This window comes from Cebus imitator, unplaced genomic scaffold (genome assembly GCF_001604975.1).
Source record: "Cebus imitator isolate Cc_AM_T3 unplaced genomic scaffold, Cebus_imitator-1.0 Scaffold772, whole genome shotgun sequence".
Lineage (NCBI taxonomy): Eukaryota > Metazoa > Chordata > Mammalia > Primates > Cebidae > Cebus > Cebus imitator.
In genome coordinates this window covers 391901-400276 of record NW_016108087.1, presented here as the reverse complement: position 1 = coordinate 400276, position 8376 = coordinate 391901, and positions in this window count along the sequence as shown.

The window sequence follows — 8376 nt, the reverse complement described above, 5'->3', positions numbered from 1 at the left end:
AGGTGTTATTTGAGCCTAACATAGTTTTGCTCTCCATTGTGACAGGGTAGCACTGAGCTCCATGTTAAGTCTCTAGAGAATTTAGTAAGGAATTTGGAAAGATATTTGTGACAGCCAGAACTCAGATTTTACCCAGAGAACAAGCTCTGACCTGGTAGCATTACCATTGCCTCCTGTAATTATAAAGGGAATTAGGAGGCACATATTTCTGAGTAAGAGGGCATTTAGGAATATTTTAGACAGATGTGAGTATGTGGAAGTTGAGAGAGGGAATGCAAGTATTGTAAAAGAAAGAAGGGCAGAGAGAGGAGAAGGAGTAAGACAGAATAGGGAGAAAATGTAAAACCAAAAGAAGAAAGAGGAGTTAATGCCATATCTTTTTTTGCATGTTCCATTTTCTCTCACTCTCTCTCTTTTTTCTAGTTTATGAAGACTTTTTGTAGCTAACACCCAACATGGGCACTGAGGAAGGCGTACTGTCCAGACCCCAGGCACAACTAGTGCCTGAAGAATATCTTAGTTTATAGTGTTATTGCTCAGCTGTTTCCTTTATATAATCCTTCATATATTATCATATATTAGTTTATAGAATTAGTGCTTGAAGTGTATGTTACTGCTTACATATATCTAGCATATTTATTTTTATATAATATTTCTTTATAATTATATAGGTATTGTAGTTGGAGCTGTACAGACACATTTAGTGCTGATTTATATAATCCTTCTATATAATCATACAGTAGTTTGTAGTAAGAGGAATGCCTAGAGCAGGCACAGATCAGAAGCAGTACATGGGAAACAGGCAGACCAGGACAAAAACCAAAGACCCAGGCAGTGGCATCCCTGCCTGAAAGGGTATATGCTGTATGGCAGGCTTGGAGCAAGAGCCTCTCCTCCTGACAAAGGAGTTGTAGTACCTTGCATCCAGTTCCTGTGGAAAGTGGACCTCAGGCTTCAGATCCTGGAGGTAACCAAAGAAGAATCCCTCTGGTGTGACCAGTCACAGCGGCTGTACACCCTGTCTTTTCTTCACTTCTGTGCTAGCTCAAAGAATCCTCCCACAAATATCTTAAGAGAAGAGCACAAGTCTGTCAGCTCCCATTGCCTTTAGCTTACAGTATCCTTCTATTAGAAATCCTTTGAAGTCTCCAGCCTCCAGATAAGGAGTGTTGCACATGACACCTGTTGCACACAGTCCACCTCCTTGCCTCAGTGAACTAATGGTGGTGAACTGCTTTTCTGTACACAACCCTCTACTTCTGTGCACAGCACAGCACCCTGCTGCCCACAGCCCACCTCTCTGCTCAGGTGATATAATGGAGTGGCCTCTTCTCTTGTAACTCACATGATTATGTATGCCCTATTACTAAGCTTACAGATGATGACCTCACTCACAACCTTGCCCCCTGCTTATACCTAATACATACAGATGCTCTTGGGCATTTGGGGGCTGCCACTGATGTCTGCTCACAGGCAGTGTGGCCCCACAAGTCCAGATGCTCTTCACCAGTTCTTCAGCGTCCTGTCTTTTTACCTCTTGGATACTGCACCTCAACACAGCATAACAGACACCCCATAACCCTGTGGGGCCTCCAGAGCCCTACAATTTTTGTTACATTTTTAGTTATTCTCTTTAAGAGAAGCTGTAAACAATTATTCGTTTCTTTTAGAAAACTCAAAATACAAATCGTAAAATGACTCATCATATTTGGAAAGTTTAGTAGCTTCCATTCCATTTGAGCATGCAGATGAATTGGTCTAGTATCTCATAAAATCCTCATTATGGCCAGCAAAGTTTGGGGTCATTTTTTGTAACTTTATTTCAGAGCTTTTTTTATTGTCAAGCAATTTGATAATATTAGGACCTTGAACTTTAACCATATAATCATCAGGAATGCCAGAGAAAATTTGAGTCCCTGAGTAGGCCAATAAAAATTCTGAAATTGAGGCACTAATAATAGCCTACCAACATAACAAAGCCCAGAACCAGATAGATTTACAGGTGAATTCTACCAGAGTTACAAAGAAGAGCTGGAACCATTTCTTCTGAAATTATTTCAAGCAAATGATTAGAAAGGAAGGACTTCTTTGTAGCTCATTTTCTGAGGCAACTATTATTGATGATTTCAAAACCTGGCAGAAATATAACAAAGAAATAAAGAAAATTTCAGGACAATATCCCTGATGATTATTGATACAAAAATTCTCAAATAAAATACTGGTGATACAAATTCAGCAGTACATCCAAAACCTTATACATCAGTCAGATTCATCCCTAGGATGAAAGTCTAGTTCAACATACACAAATCAATAAATATAATTCCTCACATAAACAAGTGAGCTTTTGGGGGTGCCCATCCTTCTTTGTAAAAGGGCTGTGGCTAGGAGATAAACCCCAGCCTCTGAGGTCTCTTGACATAACTTTTCTAATATCCTTTTAAAACTTGATTAGATTTTCTATCTTACTTGAGAACTGAGAAGTCCAGGAGGAGTGAAGGTGATAGGTAAAGCCCAAGGATGAAGAAAAGCTACTAGGTCACCTTAGGTGTGAAGAAATATCCATTATGACTCTGCAGACATTTAGATAATCCAAGCATTGCAGTGATCTCTTTACATAAAAAATGGACACTTCTAATACCTTGTAGCGTAAATCCCAAGTCACCAAGTGAAAGTATACCTAAATACTAGCAAATATTTTCATCTCTTATAAGGTGGGATCTGAGAAATATCTATTTGCCAGTTTTCCCAGGCCTATTCCTGAATGTTGTAAAAGTTTGAGTAGATGTGGGGTTATGGGGTTTATGGTTCATTACAAGCACAATTTCACAGGCCCTGGAGACCCTTTTTACAGTCCAGAATAATTTGTTTCCAGAGAAAATTTGGAAAATTCATTTGAATAGTGAATTTTATTGCAAATGTGAGGAGTCATTAAAATTCTTATTTTTATTGCTTAGCCTCAGAGTAAAAGAGTTTATTGCTTTTTTGGTAATCATCCTGAGGAATCCTTTTATAAGCCTTTCTACTCTGCCCATTTAAATTCCCCAGGGTTATAGTATGGTGTTTGTGACATGGGTGCAGTACCTGGCATTAGTCAGTGACCTGTATAACACTGGTGTCTGGTGTCTCTTTAGCTGTGATCTTAGCTTCTCTTTCTGCCAGAGAATTTTTCTTCAACAATAGAGGCACTTTGCTTTTTATGTCTCCTGCAATGAATAATTGTTACTTCCTTTTGGAGTGGACATCAGCAGATCACAGCAATGTTGTATGGGGATACTTTAGCTATTAGTATTCCCTTTTCTTTTCATATAACAGCATGAGCATAGAACAACAGGAACCCATATTTAGAATCAGATAATATATTGACTCAAGTCTTTTTTAATGGGAGAACCCTGATAAGAACAATTAATTCTGCTGCTTCAACAGAAACCTGGGGAAGTAAAGTTTTTGCCTCAGTAACCTCTTGTTGGCCAACTACCACAAAACCTGCCCTTCTTATTCTCTCATACGTAAAGCTACTCTCATCTGTAAACAACCACTCATCAGGAATAGACAGAGGCTTATCTTTTAGGTCAGACCTGCAACAGTAGATCTTTTCTATACTTTCCACACAGGAGGGAAGTAAGTTGGGATCTGTTTTCTGTGATGTGAAGTGTAGCAACAAGATAGCAGAATTTAAAATTCAACATATTATAAGAGTCACATCTGGGGTGTCAAGAAGAAAAATATGTTATTAAATAAGTGACCTCCTGTTAGCCGTTGATATCTTTTTGCTTCTAGAAACCCCTATACTTGGTGGGAGGTTGTGATACCTAATTATTGTCTCAAGGTAAACTTATTGGCTCCTTCTTTCAATTGAGCACTGCCTGCCACAGCACACAAGGAACCTGGCCTCTCACCTGCCACCTGGTTTAGCTGTTTAGAAAAGTAAGCCACTGCTCTAGAGCCATTCCTGATACTTTGTGGTAGAATCCAAACCATTCTTTTTTTTTTTTTTTTTAAATTCTAATAGTTAAATTTTCAAGTTTTATGCTGATTTATCAATCAAATACAATTCCTGACTTTTGAAAACATTTAACATTTTTTGGCCAAATATAAAGATTTTTCTAAGTTAGAGAGTCCAAAAGCAGGAGTTGTTTCATGTTTTCTTTTAGAGTCAAGATTGCCTGTTGGCAGGTTCCATCCCAATTCAAAGTCTAATGATTACTCCCTTTGAAAGTTTCCCTGAGTGGCTTTGCTGTAAGACCAAATCAGGGAATCCATACCTGGCAGAAACTTGCCATTCCCGAAAAGGATCTTAACTGATTCTTAGTCTGAGTGGCATTGACCCAAGATGATATCACTTTTGGGTCAAAGTTGTTGTCCCAACAGTGAATGTATACCTCAAATATTTAATCTTTTCACAGAAATCTAGGCTTTGTGGAGGGTACATAATATTCTTGATTTTCCAGAAAATTAAGGAGATGGATTGTGATCCTGGCAGAGTCTTCCCTGGTAGATCTAGATATTCATAATTTATCTACATACTGCAAGAGAGATCTATTAGTTAACTGTAGTTCTGTTAAGTTCTTGGTCAATGAATTGCCAAAGAGACAGGGACTATGTCTAAAACTTTGGAAAAGAACTGTCCAGGTGAGTTGAGATGCAGCGTGACTGTCTGGGTCACTCTATTCAAAAGCAAAAACATGCTGGGGATATGGGTGTGAAGATACTGAAAAGTAAGCATCCTTTAAGTCTAACAATGTGAATTAATGAGCATCTTCAGGGATTTCAGTCAATACTATACCAATATTAGGAACTAATTAGTAGACTGCGACTACTGTCCAATTAAATCCCCTTAGAGTCAAAATGAATTCATATTCCTCATTTGATTTCTTTACAGGTAAAATGGGCTATTATATTGAGATTGACAGGACTGTCATATTCGTACCTTAGAATCCTCATTATTAAGGTTTGAATGTTCCTCTGGTCCCTGTGAGCCTCAGGATTCAAATAATAGTTTTTTCTTTTTTCCATGGGTAATTAACATTAGGTTTTAAAACTGTCTGGAATAAGAGTACATTAACAGCTCTTCTAGAAACACCCATGTCTCAGAGGGGTCTACTAGAGAAGCAATGTGTAGTGGAAGGCAGTTCCTCTACATATCTGTGTGAAGACAAATATTTGGAGCTAGGAGAAGTGTTCTTTCTGGCCTGTTGTCTTCTCTTGGGGCACTTTAAAGGAAACTGTGATTAATTTGGAAAGTAAGTCTCTCCCTAACAGGAGAGAACACTCAGTTATAAGTATTAAAAACCTTTGGGAAAATGTGTGGTCCTTTACAGTGCAACCAAGCAGGTAGATGAATCTCTTTATTCTTGGCTGGCCTTCAAGTCCTGTTACTGTACAACAGTAGGAAAAGAGTAGCCCTGGGAAATGGTTTAAAACTCAGTAGGCATAAAAAAATGATGAGCTCAAGTCCTTTGCAGGGACATGGATGAAACTGGAAACCATCATTCTCAGCAAACTGATACAACAACAAAAAAACCAAACACCATATGTTCTCACTTATAAGTAGGTGTTGAACAATGAGCATACATGAACACAGGGAGGGGAACATCACACATGGGAACCTGTCAGGGGGTAGGGAAAGAATAGTGTTGAGGGGATTGGGGAGGGATAACATTAGGAGAAATACTTAATGTAGGTGACATGGGGATGGATAAAACCAACCACCATGGCATGTGTATACCTATGTAACAAGCCTTCACATGTACCCCAGAACTTAAAGTATAACAAAAAGGAAAGAAAAAAGCCAATAAGCTATACAAGTAATATGGGGCTGCTGTCTCCACAATTATAACTAAGCTGGAGAATGTGTGAAAGTAAGCAGGTAGTCAAATGCCACAATGTTTATAGCACTTTAGCAGTCTCTGGCTTCTAAACTAAGCAATACCCTAGTTTCTCTCTTTGTATTAGAATTCCAGAGTCCAAAAGAGTTGACATTTTTGTTCATTTAATGGCTGTTTCAATAGAAACTGATTCTTGGCTCTTCCTATTTCTATTTTTCATGACATTACTTCTTGAACTATTTTAAAAGTGACTCAAGGAGCTTTCCTTCAGAATTGTTTGTCTAGAACAGCAGTTCCTAACATTTTTGGCAACAGGTACTGGTTTCCTGGAAGACAATTTTTCCATAGATAGGACAGTTGAGGGGCTGGAGGGAAGAGGATGGCTTGGGGAATGATTGAAATGCATATTTATTTTGCACTTTATTTCTATTATTACTACATTGTAACACATAATGAAACAATTATACAACTCAACATAATGTAGACTAAGAGGGAGCCCTGACCTTGTTTTCCTGCAACTAGACAGTCTCATCTTGGGGGACAGATCATCAGGCATTAGATTCTTTTTTTTTTTTCCTTTTTTTTTTTAAATGAGGTGGCAGGCATTAGATTCTTAAAAGGAGCATGCAAGATAGATCCCTTGCATGCATAGTTCACAACAGGGTTAGTGCTCCAATGAAAATTTAATACTGTTGCTAATCTGACATGGGGTGGAGTCCTGCAATGGAGAGTGGCCATAAATAAAGATGGAGCTTCACTTGCTCACTTGCTGCTCACCTCCTGCTGTACATCCTGATTCATAACAGCACATGATCACTACTGGTTTGGGGGTTGGGGATCCCTGGTCTAAAAAATAAAAGCTATCCACTTGTTTATATAGGGTTATATTAACTTCTGCTCACCCACAATTAATTTAATAAGACACTGACATTCTTTATACAGGTACCCCCTGCTGTTTATATTTATCTATTCAGTTCCCAGTAAATTTGAATAGGCTATCAACTGATACTAGAAAAGTTCTTGGTCACTATGATTCTCAAAAGCCTTGTCAGAAGTTAAACTACAGAAATCTTAACATCACCAACTTGAAAGACTAGTTTGGCAGTGCCCATGCTACATAGGTCTGACTGAAATAAATTATTTTTCCCAACTAACCAGAGGGTAATCCATCTTTTGGATCTTTAAATTGTGCAATTAACTACATTTTAAGATCTGAGAATAGCAACTTTTCCAACAATTATCTTTGAACTTGATTGTTACACAGTTCTGGTCATATTCATTGTAAAGAATACACAGAGGCTACTATATTAACCATTACATCTTTATTTAACCTGAACGCAGTTGGGTAGATAAAATCAGATTCATATTAGGTTAAAAAACCCATAACTCTACAGAAATCTTGAAATGCAAATGAGAATTGCCTCTTATAAATCATGTCCTTAAAAAGACATGAGATAAAAATAAAGCAGTGTGTTTATCAGTACTGTATCATTTTTTTCACAGTTATTTTCATTTACAGTTTGAAAGAGGTAGATTATTCTGCAATAGACAAAAATTGAACTATGATAATCAGGTATAATAAAAACAGTTCCATGAACTTAGATATACTGGTGTCAAAAGAAATGTAATAATATGTATCTGAAGATGACACATTCTGTGAGTCTAGACTCAAGTTTTTCTATAGGTTGGAATCCCCTGCTGCTATACATGTTATAACTCCATAATGATCCAACAAAGCAATCTAAGTGATCTCAACATTTAAGCGTTTTCTTGGTCAGCTACAGTGTTCATAAACAGGGCCAATAAACAAAGTCAGATTCTATATATACATATTTTTGGGCATGTACAACTCTGCAGCTATAGGAAGAAAGCAACCTTAGGCAACAGAGAGGTTTGCCAACTCCTATTCCAGAACATTGTGAAATACTGAGCATGCCTCAGGGCGATTTACAAAGGAATCCTTCTGTAAATGGTTCCATTAGATTTTCTTCTTCTTCTTGTTTCCACTGCTAGCCAGAGGAGTAACTCTGAAAGGAAACCAAGTATTTCCAAAATGCAATTCAGATCTTCTTAGCATTATAATACAACACAGGATTTCTAACAGAAACAGTGTGCCAAAAACAACAGACACAGGGTTTATAGTCATATCAATTTGGCAAGTCATATAAATATTGTCAAAAAACTGATCTGAATCAAATATGCTATGCTTATTTCTTAATCTACAGGAGTTTTACATAATATTTAAATGACTTGATAATATTAATCAGGTTTATATTTTCTTTTACATATATATTATGGGCCACAGAGTTTAAATTAGTGTCTAATTTCACATAAGGAGATCATTATTGAAAACTCTCAATTAAGATGATTTAAGTGTACTTCTTCCTAAGTACATTGCTTTCTACCCTAAATTTACCTTCCACACAAAGCAAGTACTACAAGTAAGTTTCACATCCTTAAAAATTGCCTTAGTATAACATTAAGAGCTTACATCCAGCAGAGATCTGATAAAATATGACTGTTGGGTACATAACATATCTTCATTTCCTCT